Source organism: Sminthopsis crassicaudata, chromosome 3 (assembly GCF_048593235.1).
Source record: "Sminthopsis crassicaudata isolate SCR6 chromosome 3, ASM4859323v1, whole genome shotgun sequence".
Lineage (NCBI taxonomy): Eukaryota > Metazoa > Chordata > Mammalia > Dasyuromorphia > Dasyuridae > Sminthopsis > Sminthopsis crassicaudata.
In genome coordinates this window covers 190537524-190564826 of record NC_133619.1, presented here as the reverse complement: position 1 = coordinate 190564826, position 27303 = coordinate 190537524, and the positions used below count along the sequence as shown (strand labels likewise).

General features: G+C 33.4%; 1 protein-coding gene across 3 annotated transcripts in view; it reads left to right on the top strand.

Annotated features, from left to right (window-relative positions):
- The window catches only part of LOC141560943 (endogenous retrovirus group K member 5 Gag polyprotein-like), a 139268-nt gene that overhangs the window by 35003 nt on the left and 76962 nt on the right, over nucleotides 1-27303 (top strand). Inside the window, exon 2 of one of the 3 annotated variants that reach the window (XR_012487913.1) lies at nucleotides 19371-23212. The exons of the other annotated variants lie outside the window; for them this stretch is intronic. The gene's annotated coding sequence lies outside the window, so the exon portion shown is untranslated. Of the gene's footprint in view, nucleotides 1-19370; nucleotides 23213-27303 lie in introns of those variants that run through there. 3 annotated transcript variants of the gene reach the window in all.

Below are 27303 nucleotides of genomic sequence, written 5' to 3'. Positions count from 1 at the left end.
TAAGAAAAGAGAATGGAGGAAGAGAAGATATAGCAGATTTTAGGAGGGATAAAAAAATTTGAAAAAGTTACTGTGGTAAGTGAAGTACTAACTTTATTAGGGAGTAGCAAAAGATTCACTTGCTAGGAAGTTTTTTGTTGTTTTTGTTGTTGTTGTTTGTTTCTTTTTGTTTGTTTTTGGTTTAGCAGTTCTTTTGCCTTCATGATAAATATAATGACATACAACTTGGGCAACTTCAACTGGTCCTAAGTCTCCAACATTTCTGCTAAACATGCCATTGGCATGATTTTTTCTCTTACCTTGCCTGTGCTAGAAGAGTTACTGTCTACCTGAATGTAATTCTAGTGTGAAAGCAGGTGCAGAAAAAAAAAAAAAAAAAAAAAACGTACAGTGTCCTGATTGGGATGTGGGTAATTTTGATGTAGGTTCAATTTTCTTCAACAAGTTGTGTGACCTTAGGCAAATCACTTAACTTCTCTGGTTCTCAGTTTCATTTGGAAAATGAGGGAGTTCCCAAAATTCTATGCAATGCAGAACATGACAAATCATTTCTATCCTGTACTCTCAACAAAACAATATTTTTTTTTTATCCAACACTATGAATCAATGTGACTCTGGTAGAAATTTGAGTTACCAGCTGCTTAATTATCACATTAGATAATACAATCATAGATCTATAGCTTGAAGGAACCTCAGAAAAAATTAATTAAACACTCTTTTTTATAAAAGAGGAAACTAAAACCAAATGTCTTGCTCAAGGAAACACTGGTAATAAGCATTAGTAGTAGGATTTGAACCCATGTTAGAGTTAGTGGTGCCCTTTATTTTGCATCATAAGTGTAGGAACAAAGAGATTGCATTTTACAAATACAAATGTTATTGTTTCATCTGCCTTCATTTAACTATCCTTAAACTTAAATATTCTTTGGTATCTCAGTCACATTCATACCAAATAAAATTAAATATGAATGGAAAATAGAAATGTTAAATTTCCTAACCATTAGAATAAAAAGAGAGAAAAAGAACAGAGACAGAGAAACAGAAAGACATGATCTATAGTACCTACTCAAGGTGCAAAAATACTGAGTTCAAATGTAGTCTGCTTAGACAAATTTTCATATGTTTCCAATGTCAAGGGTTTTTTGCAAATGAACCCATTTTTTTGCCACTAGGATTATAAAATAACCTTTACAGAAAAGTTTACTGTAGAAATATGCATAATTTAAAACTTTAATCCATTGATTATTTTCAAAATATTAAAGAAAATTTATTGATAGGGTCTTAAATTTAAATAATTAAAACTCCAAGTTTAATTTGTTAAAAGATATTTTGACTTCATCAAAGCAGTATGTTTTTAAAATATTGTATAACATTTTGAATTGAGCTAGAGAATGATAGATAAAAATATTTACTCTTAGAGACTGTTATTATCTGGAAAATGTTCTTCATTCAATATTTTAATACTCTAAAGAAAGTATTCTTATTGCCGCATTAAAATAGATTAATAAGATAATTTAAAGTATTCAAAAGTGGTTTTTTTTCCTCGCAGGCTTTTTAAATGATAAATAGAAAGTCTAATATTTCTATGCATATAACTATCATTACAACTTTTAGTCCCTTAGATATCTTAAATCTTTCATTTTTAAATTTCTTTAATTTGTTCATTCTAATGGGTACTTAACAAAAAAAAAATTAATCAGTTCCTCAAACTTTGTTATCTACTGTTGCTGGACACTATTCTGTTCTCTGCCTCAATATCTGTGAGTTTATGAGCAAGAGAATGTGGAGTAGGTATTGGCATATGACTGGAAATGTATATGACTATAAAATCCATATCCCTTCCCCTAACATACACACACACACACACACACACACACACACACACACACACACACACACACACACACACACATTTTCTTTCTTAGAATTTGTTTCTCTCTTTTCTTTTAAAAGAACTCTTGGGGAAGGTAAATGAATGGAGCCAAAATTAGATTTAGTTTAATGTTATTCCTTCCCCCACTTCATAATATATATCATGAAAGATTTCACTGGCTGGATTTGAACTCAGCTAATCAAAATGCCTTAATTATGTAGAAAAAAACTCTATACCTTTGTATTAATTAAAATATGATTTATTCTTGTGAACTATTCATCCAGCACTAATCATAAATCAATTTGCTGACAGTTTAAAATAAGGGAAATTTTTATATCCTGCTCAGATAACTTATTTAATAGGTCAAATCAACAATTTTGTGACATTGCTTCCTCCAAATCAGGTACTATGGTGATAACCTTTTTTAAAAAAAAAAATAGTTTTTTTTAGTTCTCCTAGGCAATCAAGAGCAGGCAGGGACCCTATAGTAATGTGATATTCCTATATTAGTGAACACAAATCAACTCATATAGGAAAAGTGTGTCTTACATAATACCATAGATTATGCAGAACAATAGGAATGACAGTTTCTCAGACTTAAGTTGAAGAAAGTAAATCTTAAACATCTCTCTATTATGATATATACATATTCTAGGATATGTTAGGAAATATACATGAAAAACATGAATTTTTCACATTTGCCTTTTTCTAAATTGTTCTGAAATTCATTTCAACATGTGTATACTTTGTATAATTGTGCATGAGAAAGACAAAGCAAATATTTTTTTTTAATATGAAAAGAAAATTATTAAGAAAGTAAAAGTTTCCCATTGGAACCACACGATAAAATTTAAGGATGTAAATTTTTCTTCTCTGATGAGTTCCAGAATGGAATGGCAGGAAAATAAAAATAACTGTTTGTAAACATATCATTTAATAATACTTATCATCAAAACACATATTTCTCAAATTTTATTCTCAACTACTTTAGCTAAATTCCAGTACTTGTTTGTTTAAAATTATAGCAATAAGTTTAAAATTTAATTCATTATGCATAAGTTCATAGAAAAATTCATCCTTTATCTCTGAAACTTTGTTTTTCATTATTTCTTACAGCACGATAATATTCTTAATATTTATATACCACGAGTTGTTTACTCATTTCCTCTTTATTTCAAGTTCTTTCTTCAAAAAAAAGGAGCGACTATCAATATTTGTGTACATCTATCAGTCTTTTCCCTCTTTCTTTGACCCTTTGGTGTATATATATATTTATGTGTTATTGTTACATCTGATTATTCTTTAATTATTTCCCTTGACAATCTTGACCATTAGTCCATCTGTATTTAGTTGTTCTTTTACCTACCTTGGGAATTTGATTGATATCTAGCTTAATCTGTGAATTCATTTCAGTAGTAAATAATTTTTTTTTAAATTTCATGGACATTGTCCAATCATGGGAAAACTAATATCTTTCCAAACATATAAGTCTCTATTTCTGTAAAGAATGTTTTGTGGTTCTACAAAAGTAATATGAGTCTCCATTGGCAGATTCATTTTGGGATCTCTTTCAGGATTTGAGTTGATGGACTCAATTTCTATTTTAACCTCTGATTCTAGAATACCAGGACTATTTTCCTTGCTAAATTCTTGAAAGGTGATGTATGGGCTTTTAAATATTATTATTATAGCTTTCAGATCATTCAATGATTCTTAAATTATCTTTCCTTAATCTATTTTCCAGGTCAGTTGTTTCTCCAATGAGGTATTTCTCACTTTCTTCTATTTTAAAAAAGTTTTGTTGAAAAAAGTAGTTCTCTTTGGCTTCTCTTAACCTATTTATTTCATCATTTTATTAAGAGATTTTCTCTGTTTACTCATGCCTCAAAGCTCAGTTTCTAAATGAGGACTTTCTGCCAAGGCCAAATACTTCTCCCTCATGCAGCAATTTTGGATGGAATAGTTGGTTCATACCAAATCCACATTATAGTTGGATGTTATTTCTGTGTCTCCAACTCAGTTCTTGATGGCATTGTCTTATTTTTATTTTCTTTTATTGCTGGACATTATTCTCTTCTCAGCCTCAATATCTGTATTTTTCTTCTTTTCCCAAGAAAATATGTAGTAGTTATCTGTGATATGACTATAAATCTGATATGACTATCAAATTTATCTCCCTCCTCTCATCACAAACATCCTTTTTGTATCTTAGAATATCTTGCTCCCTGCCTTCTTTCATATAGCACCTAGTTCCTTGTATTTACATATGGCCTGGTGCCTTTGTGGGCTTTGGTCATTCAATCATCTTATGCTGTCACCTTTACCCATTTTATGTGGAACTTTGTCCCATTATATAATTCTGACAGCTTTGAAGCTGAGATTTCATAGAATTCAGACTCCATTTAAATAGAGAGCAATATTTTTAGATCTCCTGGTGTGCCTTAGATCAGAACTTCCACAGGTTTCCACCTTTCTGATGAAGTCCTAGACTGAAGGAGGAGCACACTAAAATTTTCATAGTTCTATTGAATCTTTTTGATTTGGCACTCCTTATCTTTGATGTGATATTTCCCCCCAGAAGTGGGTTTGATGGGAACTATCAATTCATCATCAATTGCTAGAAATAAATTTATTTTTATTAGCCAATTCAAGTAGAAAAAATCATTAATCGTCAAAACTGCCAACCATAGCCTTGATGTCAACATTAGTAATATAGTGATTTCTTAATGCATTGCAATAAAAATCTTATATTTAAGGTATCAATTAATGATTTATAATTGTTTATAAAGAATATTAAATAATCCTCAGCATTGTTGAGAATAGCTTATACATGGAATAGATGAGATACACATGACACAATAATTAAGGCTTATAGCAATATGGTATTTGACAAATTTCCAAACTCCAGCTTCTGAAATAAGAACTCACTATTTAATAAAAATTGCTGGGAAAACTGGGAAATAACATATCAGAAATTCAACATAGACCTACATCTCATATCCTATACCAAAATAAGGTCAAAATGGCCACGTAATCTGGGCATAAAAGATAATACCATAAATAAATTAGGAGAATAAGGATAATTTACCTATCAGATCTTTGAAGAAGGGAGGAATTTATGATCAAAGAAAATCTAGAGAACATTATGAAAGGCGAAATGGACAACTTTGATTACATTAAATTTAAAAGGAAACAAAAACCACAAACAAATCAAACCAGCAGAAACAAGATTAAAAGGGAAGTACAAAGCAAAAAAAAAATTTACAGCCGGTACTTCTGACTATATATATGTGTGTGTGTGTGTATATATATATATATAATATAGTTCGGTACAATTGAAGAAAGATATTTGCTTAAGTTCTGTTGTGAAAGTTGGTTAGTAGGTTTTCCTTGGTTCTCAAAGAGGATCAAATTCTGTCACTACATTAGAGTATAATTACAATGTGTTCAATTGTGGCTGATCAGATCAATACAAGCTCTGAGTGCTCTTCCACAGGTCAGACACAAAAAGTCCATATGAACATTTGGGATAGCTTCTTTAATTCTGTGCATCTTGCATTTCTTTTGGGCTAATTCAATTTTTCCTTTGCTTATAGAGCACAGTACTTTCTCTGATGAGGGCATGCTATGATGGGTGATTCTGCCAGGGTCTGTCATATCATACAATCTATTCTAAAGTTCTTAAGAGATACCTTGAGAGTGTCCTTGTATCGCTTTTTCTAATCACCTTGTAAGCACTTTTCCTATGTAAGTTCTCCATAAAATAAAATTTTGGACAAACATACATTTGGCATTTGAAGAATGTGGCCAGATTAATAGAGTGATGCTCTCTGCAGTAGAGTTGGAATGTTTGATAGTTTATTTTTAAAAAGGACATCAGCATCTGATATCTTATCCTGTCAGCTTATTTTCAGAATCTTCCTAAGACAATTAAAATGGAATCACTTCAGTTTCCTGACATGGAATACAACAACGAGGTCATCACAGTGCTCTGTAGACCTCCAGTTTGGTAATCAATCAGTCTAATAAATACAAGTGAAAGGATCCTGTTTAGAACCATTTAGTGACTTTATTACTTACCAAATAAAATTCTCAGTCTTCTGCTTGGCATTCAAAGCTCTTTACAATCTCTCTGTCATCACTCTACTTTTCAAATCTTATTTCACACCACTTTCTTCCAAGCTTGCCATGCTTCTGTGAAGCTCTTTCTTCCTTGTATACATGTCACATTTTCCAAACTCCCTGCTTTTTATTATCTTATTCTCAAAGACTGGAATTTTCCTTATGTCAACCTGTTTTTATATTCTTTTTTAAAATGTTATATCTTCTAGAAAGTCTTTTTCACTAGCAAATATTCTTGATGGTATTTTAAATGAATCTTAAGAATTAAAACTGTTGAAAAGTGACATTTCTTTTTACTGAAGGGTGAGTGAGCTAAAAACAACAAAAACAAAAAAAAAAAACAAAAACAAAAAAAAGTCCTCCATTAGTGATTCACGAAGAAAATCTAAACTTTCTATTTGCCTTTGTATAGTGCTCCTCATCTAATACACAAGTAATGCATTATTAAAAAATGAATTTAGTTAACTATTTTAAGCAGGGATTATAGGTTTATAGGGTTAGAGTTGTATATTACTATAACAGAAGTTCTTAAAGTGGGTTAGTGTAAAATGAAGAGACACTAGAGGAAAGGAGAAACTAGAAATAGTCAGTGGTTTGGACCCATTGACATTAGTCCAAAGACGATGAGAACTGGAAATAAAATGGGAGTTGTGGGAATGAAAATGAAGGGGAAGTCTATTCTTTAGTACTTCACTTCCTTAGGTAATATATAAAAGATTGTGAGGTTTTAATTGAAAAGTGGCTCCTCTGGCACTGACAACACACACACACACACACACGCACACATCTGTATATGTACATATGTATGTATACATAATCGAAGATTTAAAGACTTTTGCAATTTTTCATTTAGTAAATTTGTGTATTACTGTGATAGAAGTTCTTAAAGTAGATTAGTGTAAAATGAAGATATATAAAATAAAGTCACTCCATCCAGAACCAAATGGCCTATGCTATATAGCAGGGCACTTGGTAATGTTTATAGATGCTCTTTTTAAATTGCCATGCTAAAGTTATGAAAAAATTTTCACACCTTGAAATTCCTAGGAAAGTATCCCAAATTTTGACAGCCCTGAAATATAGCTTTTCTACAATTTATCAAACATAATTGATTTATAGAAAAGAAATCAGCCAATTATATCAGTGAAAGAATTATTAAAAGATTCAAGCATAGATTAAAATAAAACTTGGTGCCACATATAAAATTAATCTTGTGATTTTCTTTCAGAATTCTTCTGGGTAATAACTGACATCATAAAATTGAACATAATGATTAATAGTCACTTTTTATTTAGAAGCATAAGAAAGACAATTTCACTGCACAGTTGGCTATGTGTATTATGGAGGATTTTATCTTCCTCTTAAGCATCAAAAATTTGCCTCTATATGACATTGGGCTACAAGGATGAATAGCCTGATCTGTTATGCAAATCCCATTTGAAGGTTAAAAAAATGACCATTTAATATTTCCAAATTGCAAATGATCTTTAGTAGTTAAATAGCCTTTCAGATTTTTTCAAGCATGAAATTAATCAAGCAAAAATTTAGTACCAGTAATATAGTTGTGCCAAAATCAAGGTTTTATTTTTACCTCAGCTTAAAACTTCAAAAATTATATTTTAAAGTTATTAGATAGCTTTAATATCAGTCACTATTAAATTATCCTATTAATTTTATCTATAAAAATTAAGTCTTTTCACCAAAAGATTTACAAAAAAATATGCATTTTCCTAAAAATAAATCCTTAACATGAAGGCTGCTTTAATCCAGAAACATTGTTAAGTATTGGTTAAAGGCATCTCTCTGAAATTTTATATGAATCCATGTGTTTCTAAAGCATGTTTTCACATTGTGGTAATTGATATTCTGTGGACTTTATTTATTTATTTATTTGTTTGTTTGTTTATTTATTTATTTATTTATTGTTAAGCCTTCTAAAACAGAGGATTCATTGTTATTTTTCATATCTGTAGGGGAAAGCCAAATGTCATTCAATAATGATTGACACCTGAATGGTGTGATTGGCATCTAAAGCTAGCTGTGTGCTTTTGTGGGAGGAGTAGCTCATATACAAAACAAGGTAGTAGTTTCCCCGATTGTCATATGCTAAGATTTTTTTTTTTAATTCTAATGAAAGTGATCTGTCTTGTGTACAAATACTATAATCTGCTATTTGATATGCATAGAAATTCAATCAGATTCTTAATTACTTTTTAACATGAGTTCCAAACAGCTGGCTAATTCCCTTGTTTCTGATTAAAAAGATTGCAAAAATAAAATTTAACATAGCATTTACATAGAGCTTTAAAGGGAAACATTTGTTCATAAGTTTTAGGCATTTAAAAATGAATGCCTATTCCGCAAGGGTACTACATTATTTAAGATGATGAATCACTTTAACAAAATATGAAAAAGAAAGAAAGAAAATAATCCTGTCAAAATTTTAGCACTTCTATAAGACTGATCTTAGAATGCTGTCAGGTTCAAATTATGCCAATTCCCGAGCTTTGTCAGCTTTGGCATTTTAATGCACATTTTAAATTGTTTTCTAGTTACAAATGGTATACAATGTATAGGCAGTGGTCAGTCAGTCAACCAAAGCACAGCCATATCAATTCATCTTTATGATTGATTACATTTTCTATGGTACATACGTTCTGTATTCACAAACAAAACTACCTTTGTTTCTCTTGGCAACTTTTAAATGCTATATTAATTAGCATTAATCAATATAGTAACAGTTGTGGTATAGTGAAAATATTATAAACTAGGAAACTTGTTTTGGAATATTATCTCTGCTTCTTATTTATTGGATAGGGAATCTTGGACAAGTTTCTGAAACTGAGGCCCAGCAAAATAAGAAAGAAATCCCAATACTGTTACTACCTGCTTACCTCACAAAATTGACAAGAACAAAGTGTTTTGTGAAATGTCAAGTATTAGATGACTTGAAATATTATGAATTAACTAGCAATCTTTTTGAAAAATTATTTAATTATTAAAAATAAGGATTGGGATTTCTGTTTATTTTCTGACATAAAAATTGTTAGAACTAGAATTTGTCTAGAAATAGAACTAATTAAGTATTCCACTGTACCACCCCCTTTTAAAGATTTCTACAAATACAGTTAGTCTATTTTGTTAAATTGGTTTTACTATTCTTCACATGATAACGATGACATTTTAAGACCTATTTAGCATAGTTTATAAAAATCTACCAATATTTAATTATATTGCCCATAGAAAAGAAATATCTGGTGCTCGAGAAGGAGATTGACACCATCCACTTATTTTGGCTTCAGAAAAGTTAGAAAAAAATATGAGAAGTTGAAACCTGAAAATAAATTTACTTAATAAATTTATAGGGAGTAAATTACAAGCTTGCTATATATCTATTTGACATTCTAAAGCTAGCATGTATTCCCAAACTGCTATCCCCAGTCTTGTAGTAACTTTAAGAAACCTCTGGCCTATGAAGGAGTCAGATCACCTTAACTGTACCTATGTAGATACTGATTTCATCTGCATTACTTAAGGGTTGAACTAGTAGCTTTCTGGACCCAAGTGGTAGCATTTGATGTTTTCCTAGAGATTCTAATAACTTCAGGGAGCTCCTCATCATGGGGGCTATTGGTGTAACAGAAAACCAGCTGCAAATAAAATTTTCCTTTGGCAATTCTCCTGAGAAGATAACATTTTTAGCTTGAAATTACAAGGTATTCAGTACAAGTTCTTTGGAAAGAAATGAGAACTGAGAATAATTTGGAAGAATCTATACACATAGGCAGGTGCTGCTCTCCTAATAGAGATAATGTCTAGTCAGTCTAGTCCCACCTGGGTATTTTATAAGCTTCTTTCAATAGTGCCTTATTTTTCCTTACACAAAGAATATTTAAGTATATCATTAAACTGGGGAACAGTATTCCCAATGATGAAAATGGTTCAATTCAACTTATTTTTTCCAGTTTAGCCGTGTATGTCAGTTATAAATTAGTATGTCAGTCATAAATTCAGAATAAACAATTTTCATTCCCATTCCTAAATGTATCCAATTTATATTTTGCTTTATATAATTTGCAAACAATTATATATTTTGATAAAAACTCTTATGATATATTCATTGGAAAAAGTTAAAGCTTGAAAGCTAAGACCTCCCTTAATGTTTTAATATACATACATTTAATATTAACAAATATTATTTACTTTTTAAAATACATAGCATATACATTTAATATGTAAGAAATACAATACCATTCATCTTTTCTTCTATAACTTGTATATATATGTAAAGCAAAGATATATCTATCTTTGTATATGTGAACATATATGAATACATATGAATAAGTATATATATATATATATATATAGAAATGCATATGAATATAAATGTGTGTGAATATAATGTGAATATAATTTGAATATAAATACATATACATACACATATGTACATATTTATATATGTACATTTATATATGTATGTGTGTGTCATATTTACAAAAGAGAATCCTCAAGTCCTGCTAATGGCCATTTTTGATTTTTACAAATTTTAGTGAAATTCAGGTGAGGGGGATGGACATGTACAGAATAGTTTGTAGTAAACATAGTGAAAGGAAAAAGCACCTTATCAGTAGAACAAGAAGAGAGTTAAAGGGACCTTTCAATTCAATCAAAATAATAGAAGAAGCTATCAGCAATATCCCTAATAATAAATATTATTTCCTAACAATAATAGAAATAAAATACACCTAGACAATATAGGAAAGTTAAAGCAGCAAGAGTGGGTGTAGAGGGCTGAAACTCTGAATCAGACAAGAGAGCACTTAAGGCTACCTATTTAACATGAGACAATGGCTCTATTAGCATATATTTGGATGATGGTTCTCCTCACAATTGGTGCTTGTTGAATGTTAGGTGGTGAGATAATCATAGGCAAGGATTGGATTGGAGGGCAGAGGAAGAGAAGTCAAAGTCACTTGGCAGCAGAACAAAGAGGAGAGAGGCTGGAGACTCTGGACTCCAGAATCCAGGATACAACTCATTTCTCCCCCTAAAAACCAAGGACTTTCATTTATCCTGACTCTGGCTGACCCTGAGGCCCTCCAGGGAACTAGCCCATACTTTACATTTGGCATCCAACATGTACCAGGGACACTAATTTCAGTGAAGAAATCCCTGTGACCAAAAAATAGGGTGAATATTAAAAGACAAATAAACAGGGAACTTACTTTGTTAAGGGCTAAACAAATAACTTTCATTTTCTAACTGAAATGGGACAGATATTAGGAAAAGATTCTCCCCCATCCCCACCCTAAGGAAGCTCTATAGAAAGCATATTACACTAATAAAGATGCAAGGTTTACTTGTAACTTGGGAGCAGATTAGTGGACTCTTGGAAACATTAGAATGCACGTCCCCTTGGTTCTTCAAAGAAGAAGAAATAGAGGCAGATAATTGGAAACTAGTAGGAGATCAACTATGTGAATATTACAACGATAAAGGTTCTGATTCAATTTCTAAGGAAACATTCTATATATACAACATAAATCAATTGGTCTTAAAGAATCCCACAAATTCTAGAAAAATGAAAAGCTCTAAGGAAGACAGACAAACAAGGAAACCTGTTGAGAAAGAAGAAGAAAAGGGAGAGAGTAATGAAAATATCGAAAGGCATGAAGAGTTAAGTGAACTTAAAGGGTGTGGTGATTCTCATTCTCACAACTTCAACTCTGCCTATACCTGAGCAGGCAATCTTGACCCTCCCCCATCAACTTCACCTTCCTGGGCGGAAGAGGAGGTGGGGTGGGAGGGGCAATGACATCACCTTCCCCCCAGCAACCACCCTCACTATGACAATCAAAAAAGGAACTACTTAAAGCCAAAGAGGAAGGGCAGAATGCAACTGGTTTGAGAATAGAAATGTATCCTGTGATTGAACAGCTTAACTATTCAGGTCAAGAAAGGAGAATATACAGTTCTGCACATATATAGTGTATCTAGGATATACTATAAAATGCTTAATATATATGGGAATGCCTGCCATCTAGGGGAGGGGGTGGGGGGAAGGAGGGGAAAATTTGGAACAGAAGGAAGTACAACGGATAATGTTGTAAAAAATCACCTATGCATATGTACTGTCAGAACAATGTTATAATTATAAAATTAATTTTAAAAACTTTAAAAAAGAAAGGAGAATATACACTCTTTTTAATCTAGAAATCATAAAAGACCAGAAAAAGGCTTATACCCTTTATGGGGCTACATTATCTTATGTTAAGATGTTATTACAGAATTTCGTTTATGAAATTTTAACCCCTAGTGATTGGAAATCTATAGCAAGGACATGCTTAGAACGTGGACAAAACTTGTGGCTTTCTGAATATAGTGAGCTCTGTAGGATACAAGCCCAATGAAATAAGCAAACTAGAGTTAATACACCAATAACCTGAAACCAATTAACAGGTGTAGGTTCTTATGCAGACACTTCAGCACAGATTAATTACCCCATAGCAGCATGTGAGAAAATATCTTCAGCTGCTATCAAAGCATGGGGCTTCCTCCCAAGAAAGCAAGACAGGGGAGAAGCCTTCATGAAAATAGAGCAAGGTGCAAACAAACCCTTTGCTGATTTTGTGGGACCTTTGCAGACACCTGTCATACAAGCTTATGGTGAAAATGCAGTAACAGAAATTATAATAAGACAACTTGCTAAAGAAAATGCTAATGAGGTTTGTAGAAGGATTATACTAGGACTATGCAAGGATGCTCCTTTAGAGGAGATCATAAGATGCTGTGCCACAGTGGGCACAAATGCCTTTTATACCCAGGCTATGATGCAGACTTCCCAAGATCTGAACATGGGAAGACAGGGTCCCTTTTGGCAAGGGACTTCCAGAGAGACTTGTTAATGCTTTCAATGTGGTAAAGTAGGGCATCTGAAAGCTCAATGTTGGCATAGAGACAGAGTGAGAAAAGAGGGTGAGAGAACAAGACCCAATACCCCATGTCCAAAATGCAACAGAGGCTTCCATTGGGCATCAGAATGTAGATTGATTCAGGGAAACAGGATGGGGGGCCCAGCCCCAGGGCACAAAACAAAAAATACCTAGGGCATAATGGCAGCTGATGCTATACCCAGAGAGTCTTTAGAAGTTCAAGACTCAGACATGACCAATCAGCTAAGAAGCAATCTGATGGGAGAAAGGGATTACATAATTAGTCAGCCAGGAAGCAACCTGATGGGAGAATAGAGTTGTATGCAGCTGGTACTACTGAGATATCCCCTGGAAAGGTGAAATCTGTTCCTCTCCAGCCTATGGATCCATTGCTTCCAGGCACAGTAGGCTTGACCATTTTACCTCCTGAGAGTACTTACAAAACAGTGATCATCCATACACTGATGTTGGAAACTGGGGAATGTGTAGCTAATAGCCCAGTCATTAATACAGGTAGACAAAGTGTGACTTATCAACCAGGAGAAGTAGTAGCATCAGGTTTCCTGATACAGATTTCTAATAGGCAATCTGGTTATAATTGCCCAGATTTTGACTCTAAGCAACAGAATCCACTAATATTTTTGACAGTAGCTGTGAAAGTTGACCATCCTATGTTCACTATCTATATAACTGGCATACCATTAGAAGGATTGGTAGGCACAGACGCATATCATACAATCATTAGAGGTGACAACTTGCCCAGTCACTGGCCAAAGATTAAGAAAGACACTTATGTGTTTGGCATAGGAGGATAAATTGCAGTTGAAGTTAATGCTACTCCATTGAGATGGACAGATGAAAAAGGAGGTTTTATTCTTTTATAGTTGAAAAATCCCCATTGATCTGTGGGGAAGAGACATTTTATAACAGTTAGGATTAAAAATGAGTACTTTGGGTTTTTTTAGGTAGGGCTGCTGTTGAAGATCTGCCAACACTTTCACCTGTTCCTATTCAATAGAAAACTGATATGCCAGTGTGGATAGAACAGTGGCCCTTAGCTAGTGATAAAATTCAGGCCTTATTATATATAATACAGGCACAACTTGACCAAGGACACTTAAGCCTTCTTTAAGTCCTTGAAATTCCCCTGTATTTGTTGTAAGAAAGAAATCTGGAAAATGGAGAATGTTGGTTGATTTAAGAAAAGTAAATGAACAGATGGAAACTATGGGAAGTCTTCAATCTTTGACAAAAATTGCTGGTAAAATTGGAAATTAGTATGGCAGAAACTAGGCATTGACCCACACTTAACACCATACACCAAGATAAGATCAAACTGGGTTCATGATCTAGGCATAAAGAATGAGATTATAAATAAATTAGAAGAACATAGGATAATTTACCTCTCAGACCTGTGCAAAAGGAAGGAATTTATGACCAAAGAACAACTAGAGATCATTATTGATCACAAAATAGAAAATTTTGATTATATCAAATTGAAAAGTTTTTGTACAAACAAAACTAATGCAGATTAGAAGGGAAGCAATAAACTGGGAAAACATGTTTACAGTAAAAGGTTCTGATAAAGACCTCATTTCCTAAATATATAGAGAATTGACTCTATTTTATAAGAAATCAAGCCATGTTCCAGTTGATAAATGGTCAAAAGATATGAACAGACAATTCTTAGATGAAAAAATTGAAATTATTTCTAGCCATATGAAAAGATACCTTAAATCATTATTAATCAGAGAAATGGAAATTAAGACAACTCTGAGATACCACTACACACCTGTCAGATTGGCTAGAATGACAGGGAAAGATAATGTGCAGTGTTGGAGGGGATGAGGGAAAAGAGGAACAGTGATACATTGTTGATGGAATTGTGAATACATCCAGCCATTCTGGAAAGCATTTTGGAACTATGCTCAAAAAGCTATCAAACTGTGCATAACCTTTGATCCATCAGTGTTACTACTCACTTATATCCCAAAGAGATCTTAAAGAAGGGAAAGAGACCTGTATGTGCAAGAATGTTTGTGGAAGCCCTCTTTGTACTGGCCAGAAACTGGAAACTGAGTGGATGCCCATCAATTGGAGAATGGCTGAATAAATTGTCGTATATTATGGAATATTATTGTTTTGTAAGAAATGCCCAACAGGATGATTTCAGAAAGGCCTGGAGAGACTTACATGAACTGATGCTGAGTGAAATGAGCAGGACCAGGAGATCATTATGTACTTCAACAACAATACTATATGACAATAAATTCTGATGGACGTGGCCATTTTCAACAATGAGATGAACCAAATCAGTTCCAATAAAGCAGTAATGAAATGAACCAGTTACACCCAGTGAAAGAACTTTGGGAGATGACTATGACCCACTACATAGAATTCCCAATACCCCTATTTTTGTCTGCCTGCATTTTTTATTTCCTTCACAGGCTTATTGTACACTATTTCAAAGTCCGATTCTTTTTGCACAGCAAAATAACAGTTTGGACATGTATACATATATTGTATTTAATTTATACTTTAACATATTTAACATGTGTTGGTCAACCTGCCATCTGGGAGCGGTGGTGAGAGGAAGGAGGGGAAAAATTGGAACAAAATGCTTAGCAATTGTCAATGCTGTAAAATTACTCAGGCATATGTCTTGTAAATAAAAATGTATAATAAAAAATAAAAAGAATCATATTTAATGGGGACAAACATGACCATTCCCACTCAGATTAGGAGTGAAACATGGTTGCCCAGTATCACCGTTACTATTCAATATTATATTAGAAATGTTAGCTTTGACAATAAGAGAAGAAAAAGAGATTAAAGGAATTAGATATGTAAAGAGGAAACCAAATTATCACTTTTTGCAGATGATTTGATGGTATACTTAGAGAATTCTAGAGAATCAACCAAAAACTTAGAAAGAATTCACAACTTTAACAGACTTTCAGGACACAAAATAAATCCACATAAATCATCAGCATTTTTGTATATTACCAACAAACTCTAGCAGCAAGAGATACAAAAATACATTTCATTCAATGTAAATGTTGATAGTATAAAATATTTGGGAATCTATCTGCCAAGGAAAAATTGGGAACTATATGAACACAGCTACAAAACACTATCCACATAAATAATATCAAATCTAATCAATTGTAAAAATATCAAGTGCTCATGGATAGGCTGAGCATATATCATAAAAAAGACAATATTACCTGAATCAATCTACTTCTTTGGTGCCAAAGCTCTAAATTATTTTACAGATTTAGAGGAAAAAAATAACAAAGTCTATCTGAAAGAACAAGTCAAGAATTTCAAGGGAATTAATGAAAAAAAATGCCAATGAATGTGGCCTAACTGTTCCAGACCTAAAACTATATTATAAAGCAATTATCATCAAAACCATTTGGTATTGGCTAAGAAATTGAATGATTGATCAGTGGAATAGGTTAGCATCACAGGACAAAATAGTCAATAACTATAACAATCTAATGTTTGACAAACCCAAAGACCCTGGCTTTTGGGATAAGTGCTCACTATTTAACAAAAACTGCTGGGAAAATTGGAAATTTGTATGAAAAAAACTAGGCATTGACCCACACCTAACATCTTATATCAAGATAAAGTCAAAATGGGTTCATGATTTGACATAAAGAATGATATTATAAGCATATTAGAAGAATATAGGATAGTTTACCTCTCAGATCTGTGGAGAAAGAAGGAATTTGTGTCTAAAGAAGGAATAGAACTCATAATTGAACACCAAATAGATAATTTTGATCATATTAAATTAAACAGTTTTTGTACACACAAAACTAGTGGAGACAAGATCAGAAGGGAAGCAATAATTGGGAAAACATTTTCACATTTAAGGGTTCTGATAAAAGGCTCATTTCTAAAATACATAGAGAATTGACTCAAATTTATAAGAATTGAAGCCATTCTCCAATTGATAGTCAGAGGATATAAACAGATAATTTTCAGATGGAGAAATTAAAACCATTTCTAATCATATGAGAAGGTGCTCTGAATCAGTATTAAACAAAGAAATGCAAATGACAACTCCACACCTCTCAGATTGTCTAAGATGACAGGAATAAATAATGATGAATGTTGGAGGGGATATGTGAAAACTGGGACACATACATTGTTGGTGGAACTGTGAACAGATCTAGCCATTCTGGAGAGCAATTTGGAACTATATTCAAAAGTTATCAAACCGTGCATATCCTTTAATCCAGCATTGTTTCTATTGGGTCTATATCCCAGAGATCTTAAAGGAAGGAAAGGGACCAAAATGTGCAAAAATGTTTGCGGCAACAAAGTAGAAACTGAGTTGATGCCCACCAATTGGATATAATAAGGTATGAAATATGAATGGTATAGAATGTTATTATTCTATAAGAAACGATCAGGTGGATGATTTTAGAGAGGCCTGGAGGGATTTACATGAACTGATACTAAGGGAAATAAACAGAACCAGGAGATCATTGTATATAGCAACATCAATTTTATGTGATGATCACTTCTGATGAACATGGCGACTCCTTTCCAACAATGAGATGATTGATGCCAATTCCAATGATCTTGCAAAGAAAAGAGCTATTTATGCCCAGAGAAAGGACTGTGAGAACTGAATGTGGATCACAACATAACATTCTCACTTTTTTTGTTGTTTACTTGCATTTTGTTTTTTTATTACTTATTTTCTTTCCTTTTTGATCTGATTTTTCTTGTGCAGCAAGAGAATTGCATAAATATATTTATACATATTGGATTACTTGACATCTACTGTTGGGGGTGGGGAGAAAGATGGGAAAATCTGAAACACAAGGCTATGCAAGGGCCAATGTTGAAAAATTATCTGTGCATATATTTTAAAAATAAAAAGCTTTCAAAAGAAAAAAAGAAAAGAAAAGAAAAATAGTATCTTCATGATCTAAAGTTAAGAAAACAATTGAGTTGTCATACATATACAAAATATTAGAGACAAAATTAAAATCTTCTGTGAGCAAAATTTAATATATTTTCAAATGTCTCTTTGTCACATTTAGAAAAAATATTGCAATAGTAACCAATATTCAGGCATCAGAAGGTAATAAAATATATCAAATGCTTGAAAATATAAAAACTAATAATTATAAATATTTAAAACATGAAATGTTAAGCTGGAACTAAAAGTATCACTCTGTCCAAACAAAAGTAAGGAGAAAGATGTGAAAAAATCTTTAAGTCTGCCATCTGCTGTGTAAATCCCTCAACGTTTTCACTAATTTTAAAATCTACTTAACTCTTAAATCTCTCTCCAACTTTTTATATTTTCACCTGTTGTCCAACATATTTCCTCTGATGTTTTCCACAAAACAAAAATACAATAGCAAGAATTTCTACCATGCATCAAGGCAATGAAAACTTTTGATGGAAAAGGAAAAAAAAAAAGAATGATAAATATGAAAATTTCAGTTTCTTCATATATCTGTAGGAATTAATGGAAAGTCACCTTCAATTGCAAATAGTTGCTTTGAGCTGTGTAAACATAATTATCTGTAGCCTCAGGTGGCTGATTACTCAATTATCTTCATTGTCAATTCACAATTTTGTCCATTTTCGTAGTGGAATTTCAAATCCTACCTTTTTATCATCAGGCTGCTCCTGCTTTATGTTTGCAATTTGGGATAACAAACGAGGAAGCTAGGAGCATAGTAAAAGCCTGTACAGCTTGCCTTCCTTTCCATGCTCCTATGCTCCCTCCAGGGAAAGAACCCTCATGGTTTGAGACCCAATGAAATTTGGCAAATGGATGTGACACATTATAAATCTTTTGGTTGTCTGTCTTTTATCCATGTTGTAGTAGATACTTTTTCAGGATTTACTTTTGCAATACCAGCAGCAAAAGAGACAGCCTGAGAGGTCACTGAATTCCTTATAGAAGCTTTTGAAATTATGGGTGTGCCACAAGCAATAAAAACAGATAATGGACATGTATAGACTTATAAACATTTTGCACACTTTTGTGGACAGTATCAGATTTTACACACCACTGGCATACCTTTCAATCCTCAAGGACAGGCAATTGTAGAGAAGAGAAACAGACATCAAACTCTCCTCCAAAAACAAAAGAAAGGGGGAGCCACAGGTAACCCTAGAGAACTTCTAAATTTAGTTCTTTATACAATTAACTTCTTGATTTTTTTTATAAAGATGCACTGGCTCCAGAAGACAGGTTTTATAACCCACCAGAAGGGCAGTGTCCAGTGTGAGCAGCTTCACTATCTTTAGATAATCGCCAGGTAATGTGGACAGATTCAGAAAATAATAAATGAAAGGGACCAGATACATTAACTGCTTGGGGGAGAGGGCTTGCTTGTATCTCTACAGATGGAGAAGGAATCAGATGGGTGCTAATAAACTGTATTCACCTTGTCCATCAGAAAGAAATGGAGAATACCCTTGAAATGAAGAAGTCCCAAGATACATCAGGTGGTTCCATCACTGATTGCGCCCATCACTGAAAGAGCATGGCAATTATGGCAATTGACTCATGGCCATCAAAAATTATTAATGAGACTGATGCAGGACTTCAAAACCTTCAGGAATCACTTGAATCCCTGAGACATGAAAAAATGTCAAAACCTGCAGGAATCATTGGAATCTCTGAGAAATGATAAGATTGTTGTAAGACTTGAAAACTCTCAGGAATCATTGGGTTCCCTGACACATGCTGAGACTGTTGCAGGCCTTCAAAATCTGCAGGAATCATTGGATTCTCTAACAAATAAAAAGATTGTTACAGGACTTCAAAAACTTGTAGGGATCATTGGATTCCCTAACACATGAAGCAATGGACAATAGATTGATTTTGTACTATCTCTTGGTTGGTGAAGGAAATGTATGCGTGATTGTTATTTACATACCTTCCTTCTAGGACTTTTGGAAATCTTTTACAATACCATATTGATTCATATTGTTTGTTATATCACTACTTACAGGTACAAGTCATGTTTGTTACACCACATTGAGCCTGCACTGGCTGTGGGGAAAGTCATCACTACTAGCCTGTGCTATATTGCTTTATGTTTATGCTAATGGATTTGTGTATACCTGTGTCTAGTAAGATCCTTCAGCCCAGAAACCTGCTAACAATATCTGGCTTGATTCCCCACTTCCCTTGGTGTTTTTCAGCTCTCTTCTTGACAAGTCAGGGAGGGCATGACCATGTCCTTTTTGATGTTTTCACCCCCTTGAAAAGTCAGGGGAGGCATGATCACATCCTTTTTGGGTTCTCACTTCCCTGAGAAGTTAGGGCGGGCTTGAGCACCTGTATTCTAAAACAAAAGAAAGTAGGAGATGTAGAGAGCAGAAACTCTGAATAAGACAAGAGAACACTTAAGGCTACCTATTCAATGTGAGACAATGGCTCTATTAGCATATATTTAGATGATGGCTGTTCTCACCATTGGTGATTGCTGAATGTTTTGTGGTGAGATAATCATAGGTAAGAATTGGAGAGCAGAAGGAGAGAAGTCAGAGTCATTTGGCAGCAGGACAAGGAGGAGAGAGGCTGGAGACTAGTGTATTGAGAGAGACCAGTGTAAAAGAAGGAAAGGTCCTTAAAGAAGTTTAAGGGGACGTCAGATGAGTGTCGGCAGGATCAGGTTCAATTATATTTGGAAACAGGAAATCTAGCAGGCTTAACTTTTAAAATAGCCTTAATAAATTTGCCAATAGGTGGATGAGATGTTTGATTAGGGAACAAGATGCCTCCAAGGCTGAGATCTGACTTTAAATGTAGTAAGCATAGATTCTCTTAAAAATTCTCTGAAAGAACTTAAAGCACTTCTGCATAAGGAAAAATTAAAATGTTCTGTTCTAGAGAAAACACTAAAAATTAATGGATAATAATGCTTTCTTTTGGAAAAAAAAAACCTATAGAGAAAAAAATTAGTCTGTGTCCATTAAATTCATGGAAGGATTAAATCCATGTAGATGTTACCTTTGTAATTAGAGTCTGAGAAATGGAAACATTTCTGCCAAACATATACAGAATGCGTATGTGTATCTTACAGAGAAGCAATATGAACCCACTGGAGTTTATTGAATAGAAGATGGCATGAATGCAATTGTGCTTTATGAAAAATCACTTTAGTGGGTGAAATTAAATTAAATTAGAATAAGAAGATTAAAAAAGTCAATCCACCAATAAGCTATTGTAATAAACCAGTTATGAGATGATAAAGGCCTGCACTAGAGTGGTGGCAATGGGAGAGTACAAAGAGGGACACATTCAATAATATTGCAAAGGTGAAATCAGCAGACTGGCAATAGGTTGCATATAAGAAATAAGAAATAAAAAAATTAGGTGGTGAATCTGAGGGACTTGGAGAATTGTGTTGGCCTTTATAATAAAAGGGAAGGTAGGAGTGAAGAGGGCTTCAAGGAGAAAGCTAATGACTTCTATTTCAAACACATTGAATTTAAGAAGATAGTTGCAGATATGAAATTGGAGGTCAGTAGAGAGATTGGAGCAGATTTGAGAATCAGAAACTAAAGATGGTAATTAAATCCATGAGAATTAATGAAATCACCAAATGAAGTAGTGTAGAAGAAAAAGAGAAAAGAGAAGTCTAAGGAACTTCTGTCTGAGGGACAAGGTAGAAAGTGTGATCTAGAGAAAGATCCAGCAAAGGAGAGAAAGAATGAATAATCACATAGGTAGCAGGAAAACCGGGGGAGAGTAGTGTTCTAGAGGAAAAAAAATACCAAGGGGGAGTGATCAACAATGTCAAAAGTTACAGAGAGGACAAGGAAAATGAGGACTGAGAAAAGGCTATATTGCATTTGTCAATTAGGGTAGCTAGGTGGCACAATAGATATAATACCAGATCTGAAGTTAGAAGGCTCTTCTTTGTGAGTTCAAGTACAGCCTCAAACACTTACAAACAGTATGAAGTTAGGCAAATCATTTAACCCTGGTTGCCTTAGTTCCTCATCTGTAAAATGAGCTGGAGAAGAAAATGCCAAACCACTCAAACAACTTTGCCAAGAAAACCCAAATGGGGCCATGAAGTGTTAGGCATAATTTAAATGATACAACAACAAAAACAAAAATAATATTATTTACTTTGGAGACCAATTTAGTAAAATGATGCGATCAGAAGCTAGATTGTAAGAGTTTAAGAAAAGAATGAGAGGAGAGAAAGTAGAGGCACTTATTGCCTATAATCTTTTTAAATTTACCTACAATGGGGAAAAGAAATATAGAACAATAGTGTGTAGGAATGGAAAGATCAAGTAGGTATTTTTCCCCAGGATAGGGGAGATATGGGCATATCTATAAGATAGCAGACAGGGAGAGGTTAAAAATAAATCAAAGAGAGCAATGACAAAAGAGCAGTCTTTTAGAGGTAAGGGAATGGAATAGGATCTTTAAAAGGAATAAGACTACTTCATTATGTGAGACAAGGTGAAGGAGGAGAAAGATGCAGAAGGCATCTGAGTGATAGGAGATAAAAGAGAAAAAAAAGGGAGGTCACAGTGAAAGGTTTGATTTTTTTTTCTGTAAAGTATGAAGCAAAGTTCACAACTGAGAGTGGTGTGAGAGGTAGATTTGGAAGGTTTGAGGGGGAACAAAAAAGTTTAGAAGAGCAGTTATGGAGAGTAGGATAGTGAGCTGATAAAGGAAGTATAATGGAATTACCTAGTAGCAATAAGGGCCCAGTTGAGGTTGTATTAAAAAAAAAAAAAACTGTAGTGGATCCAGTCAGAATAGTTACTTTCTACCTTTATTAGTAGCATTTGTGCAGGAACAAAGTTAACAAATAAAGGAAGTGATTCAAGACTGAGGAATGTGAGCAAAATTAATGAAGTTATAAGAGGGCTAGAGATTTAAGAAAGGAATACAATGTGGAGTGATTTGTGACCAAGGAGTCAAAATGTGGGGAAAAAAATGGTTAATACAGAGGAGATAACCTGTTAAGAATTGAGTAATTAAGGAATTGGAGGAAAGAATAGGGTTATATAAATGAAGGCAATAGATTATGGTTAGATAAGGGAATTTCAAAATTATTGAATGCAGAGGTAGTACATCTATGGTTAATGATAAGGTTCTTTGTGTGACACTTAACACCATATACCAAGATAAGATCAAAATGGGTCCATGATTTAGGCATAAAGAATGAGATCATAAATAGATTAGAGGAACAGAGAATAGTCTACCTCTCAGACCTGTGGAGGAGGAAGGAATTTATGACCAGAGGAGAATTAGAGATCATTATTGATCACAAAATAGAAGATTTTGATTACATCAAACTAAAAAGTTTCTGTACAAACAATACTAATGCAAACAAGATTAGAAGGGAAGTAACAAATTGGGAAAATATTTTTAAAAAGAAAGGTTCTGACAAAGGTCTCATTTCCAAAATATATAGAGAACTGACCCTGATTTATAGGAAACCAAACCATTCTCCAATTGATAAATGGTCAAGGGATATGAACAGACAATTCTCAGATGATGAAATTGAAACTATTTCCACTCATATGAAAGTGTTCCAAATCACTACTGATCAGAGAAATGCAAATTAAGACAACTCTGAGATACCACTATACACCTGTCAGATTGGCTAAGATGACAGGAACAAATAATGATGAATGTTGGAGGGGATGTGGGAAAACTGGGACACTGATACATTGTTGGTGGAGTTGTGAAAGAATCCAGCCATTCTGGAGAGCAATTTGGAACTATGCCCAAAAAGTTATCAAACTGTGCATACCCTTTGACCCAGGATTGCTGTTATTGGGATTATATCCCAAAGAAATACTAAGAGTGGAAAGGGACCTGTATGTGCCAAAATGTTTGTGGCAGCTCTTTTTGTTGTAGCTAGAAACTGGAAGTTGAATGGATGTCCATCAATTGGAGAATGGTTGGGTAAATTGTGGTATATGAAGGTTATGGAATATTATTGCTCTGTAAGAAATGACCAGCAGGAGGAATACAGAGAGGCTTGGAGAGACTTAAATCAACTGTTGCTGAGTGAAATGAGCAGAACCAGAAGATCACTATGCACTTCAACAACAATACTATATGAGGATGTATTCTGATGGAAGTGGAAATCTTCAACATAAAGAAGATCCAACTCACTTCCAGTTGATCAATGATGGACAGAAATAACTACACCCAGAGAAGGAACACTGGGAAGTGAATGTAAATTGTTAGCACTACTGTGTATCTACCCAGGTTACTTATACCTTCGGAAGCTAATAATTAATGTGCAACAAGAAAATGGTATTTACACACATATATTGTATCTAGGTTATATTGTAACACATGTAAAATGTATGGGATTACCTGCCATGGGGGGAGGGAGTGGAGGGAGGGAGGGGATAATTTGGAAAAATGAATAAAAAAAAAAAAAGTTTCTTTGTGTGAAGCTGAACTTGGGTGAAGGAGTAGCTCATGAGAGGTAAGTAAATTGAATTGGTGATTAAGGTAATTGAGGAAAAATCAATACATTTATTGGAGTTCTCTGTATAAGTTGGGGGAAAAGAACAAAATTTTAAGTCAAGTATTAAACCAATGAGTATTAAGGAAGGAAAGAGAGCTTGAGGTGTTGGGATCTGGGGGAAATGTGGATAATACCTTACCAGGATTTTAAGTGGTAGATATCAATAGCCTCAAGCAAATGTAATATTAAAGTTATAGTCAAGTTAGTGATTTTCAGAGGAAGGATTTGGAAGCCAGCTAAAACACAGATAGTTGGAACAGTGGGAAATATAAGTCACAAAGAAATTTGTAAAAAAAAAAAAAAAAAAAAAAAGTGTCCACTCTTTCTTGCTATTTTAATTGTTAATATGAACCTGACTTTAATCAGTGTTAAAAGTATATTTTAAGAAGGTTCAAAGAATTATGCAATTACATATATAAATATATAATTATATAAAAATAACTATTAACCCAATGTCTATTGAAAGTTGTAATTATCAGTCTTAGAGCCTGGAATAAAAACAATTAAGCAGAGTATTTTTATTTTGAAAAGTAAGTAGAGACAGAGGAACAGAGAAGGTATTTGAAAATTTTCAACTTGCAACACCAAGTAAAGTAAGGACTTGGCCTCTTGGCATTGTTTTAAGTGGGAAATCTAAAATTCAAGGTATTTGTCCTTCTTGTGAAACCTGGGGAGGCCATATTTAGTGGAAGAATTAAGACAGTGGAACTGAGTAATGAAAGAACTTCTATCTGTTAGCTTCTTACTTTAATCAATTAATCTGGTTATTTAGATGCTACACTTAGTGCTAAAAGTCCTCTTAGTGACTTGCAGTTTGCTGCCCTAAAGCAAATCCCAACTCACATTGTTAATACTCTTCAGAACTGACATTTCAAATGTAAGGTACATAAAGCAGTGGATCCCTCCAGTGTTAGTTGTTTCTATGCATGCTAACTTAAGATAATTTGCTAATTGCCTGATAATATTAGAAGACAGTTCTCATGTTATAGAGCTATATGTTTGAGAGGCTAGCCCAAGTTTCTAGAATATGTCATTACAACTGTTACAATGTTTACCTTTTTAGTAAGACTTTTGTTTCTGTCCTTTTGACATTGATAGAATTACTATATCTTCGGCATTCAATACATTGATTAAATTTACTAAAAAGTGTTTTCTTTTATTGTCGATAAGAATTCATGAATTTTCTGACAGTAATTAATTATTACATAAATCATTTGTGAGAATTTATGAAACTGGCAGAATTCTGTTTATTAGGAAAAAAACCATTCTGCATAACACTTTGAATTCCTTAGTTTTCACTCTAATTTCTGGTCAAAAAAGGTCATTCTAAAGGAGCAAACTTGAATAAAACTTAAGTAAAATGCTTTGCATTCTATTTCTTTAACCAAATATTTCCCCAAATATTCAACCAGATATTTATTTAGATAATTGCTTAACTTTTTCATCTTGTACACTTTTAATAAATTGCAAAGGACAGAAAGCACATAATATTGTAGGTCTAAAGTTATTTTCTTATTAGAAACAAGGGTCTTCTGTTAGGTTCTTACTAAATGCTAAGCCAGTACTTAACAATTCTCTAGTTCACACCTTTTGGTTCCGGCCTTTAGAATTTACCCCTTTGAACTTCTGAGGAGGAGTTTACATATGAAAAGGAGTTTACACAACCTTTAAAAGGAGCAAGTTGGTTGGTTGAAGTAATTTTCCCACAAGCCCTTGAGTTCTCACAAGCCCATTCTCTGGGAAGATAAAAGAAGACAACATTGAGCAAGGAGAGGGAGTTTTCTCTAGGTCAGAGTTGGGATGGCTCTCTATAGGAAAAAGAGTCTGACTGGGAGATTGAGTTGAGACAGCAGATCTCCTCCCAGAGAGCAATCGGCAGTTTCTGAAAACAACAGCCTTCCAATTTATTAATAAAAATTCAGTCAATAAAAAATAACTTCTTCCAGAAATAGTCTTCCCAGGATACAAAAAAGGAAAATCTACTCACATAATTCCCATTAGGAATGAGAGTTATGAATGTAGCTTTCCTGTGCATTCAAATGAAAATAGATTCCATTGTATTTAGACAGAGATATGCCCTGACTCAGGTCTATTAGGGTATTTAAAATTTAATGAGAGGAAATTAACTCAATACAGAGTATGTCATATTTTAGATAGCTTGTTGTCATAATTCAAACTAGTTCCCTGTCTTAAATATAAAATCCTTTACTTGAAACCAGAGATTTTGCTCTTTTATTTAGATTATTTCCTTTTAGATATATATTTAGCATCCATTTTTCCATGTGTATGGATTCAATGAAAACATTTATATTACAACAGAAAGAGAATTTACTGATCATTCAGCCCAACCCCTTCATTTTATAAATAAGGAAGATTCAGTGAGATTAAATATAGACTAACCCAAGCATGCTTACTCCTAGTTCAGTGCTTTTCTAGTTAGAGATAGTCATAATTACCAGAACTATTTGAAATATATTATTGAAATAATATTCTGTATCCCCCCCAAAAATATAAAAGAGAGAAAAGGACCCATATGTGCAAAAATGTTTGTAGCAGCCCTTTTTGTGGTAGCAAAGAATTAGAAAATGAATAGATGCCCATCAATTGGGAATAGCTTAACAAGTTGTGGTGTATGAAGGTAATGGAAAATTATTATTCTGCAAAATATGATGAACAAGCTGATTTTAGAAAGGTCTGGAAAGATTTACATGAACTGATGCTGAGTGAAACAAGCAGAACCAGGAATAACAGTAACAATTGCACAATAGCACACAATACATAATAACAGCAAGAATGTGTGATGATCAACTATGAAAAACTTGATTCTCAGTGATTCAGTGATTCAAAGCAATCCCAATAGACT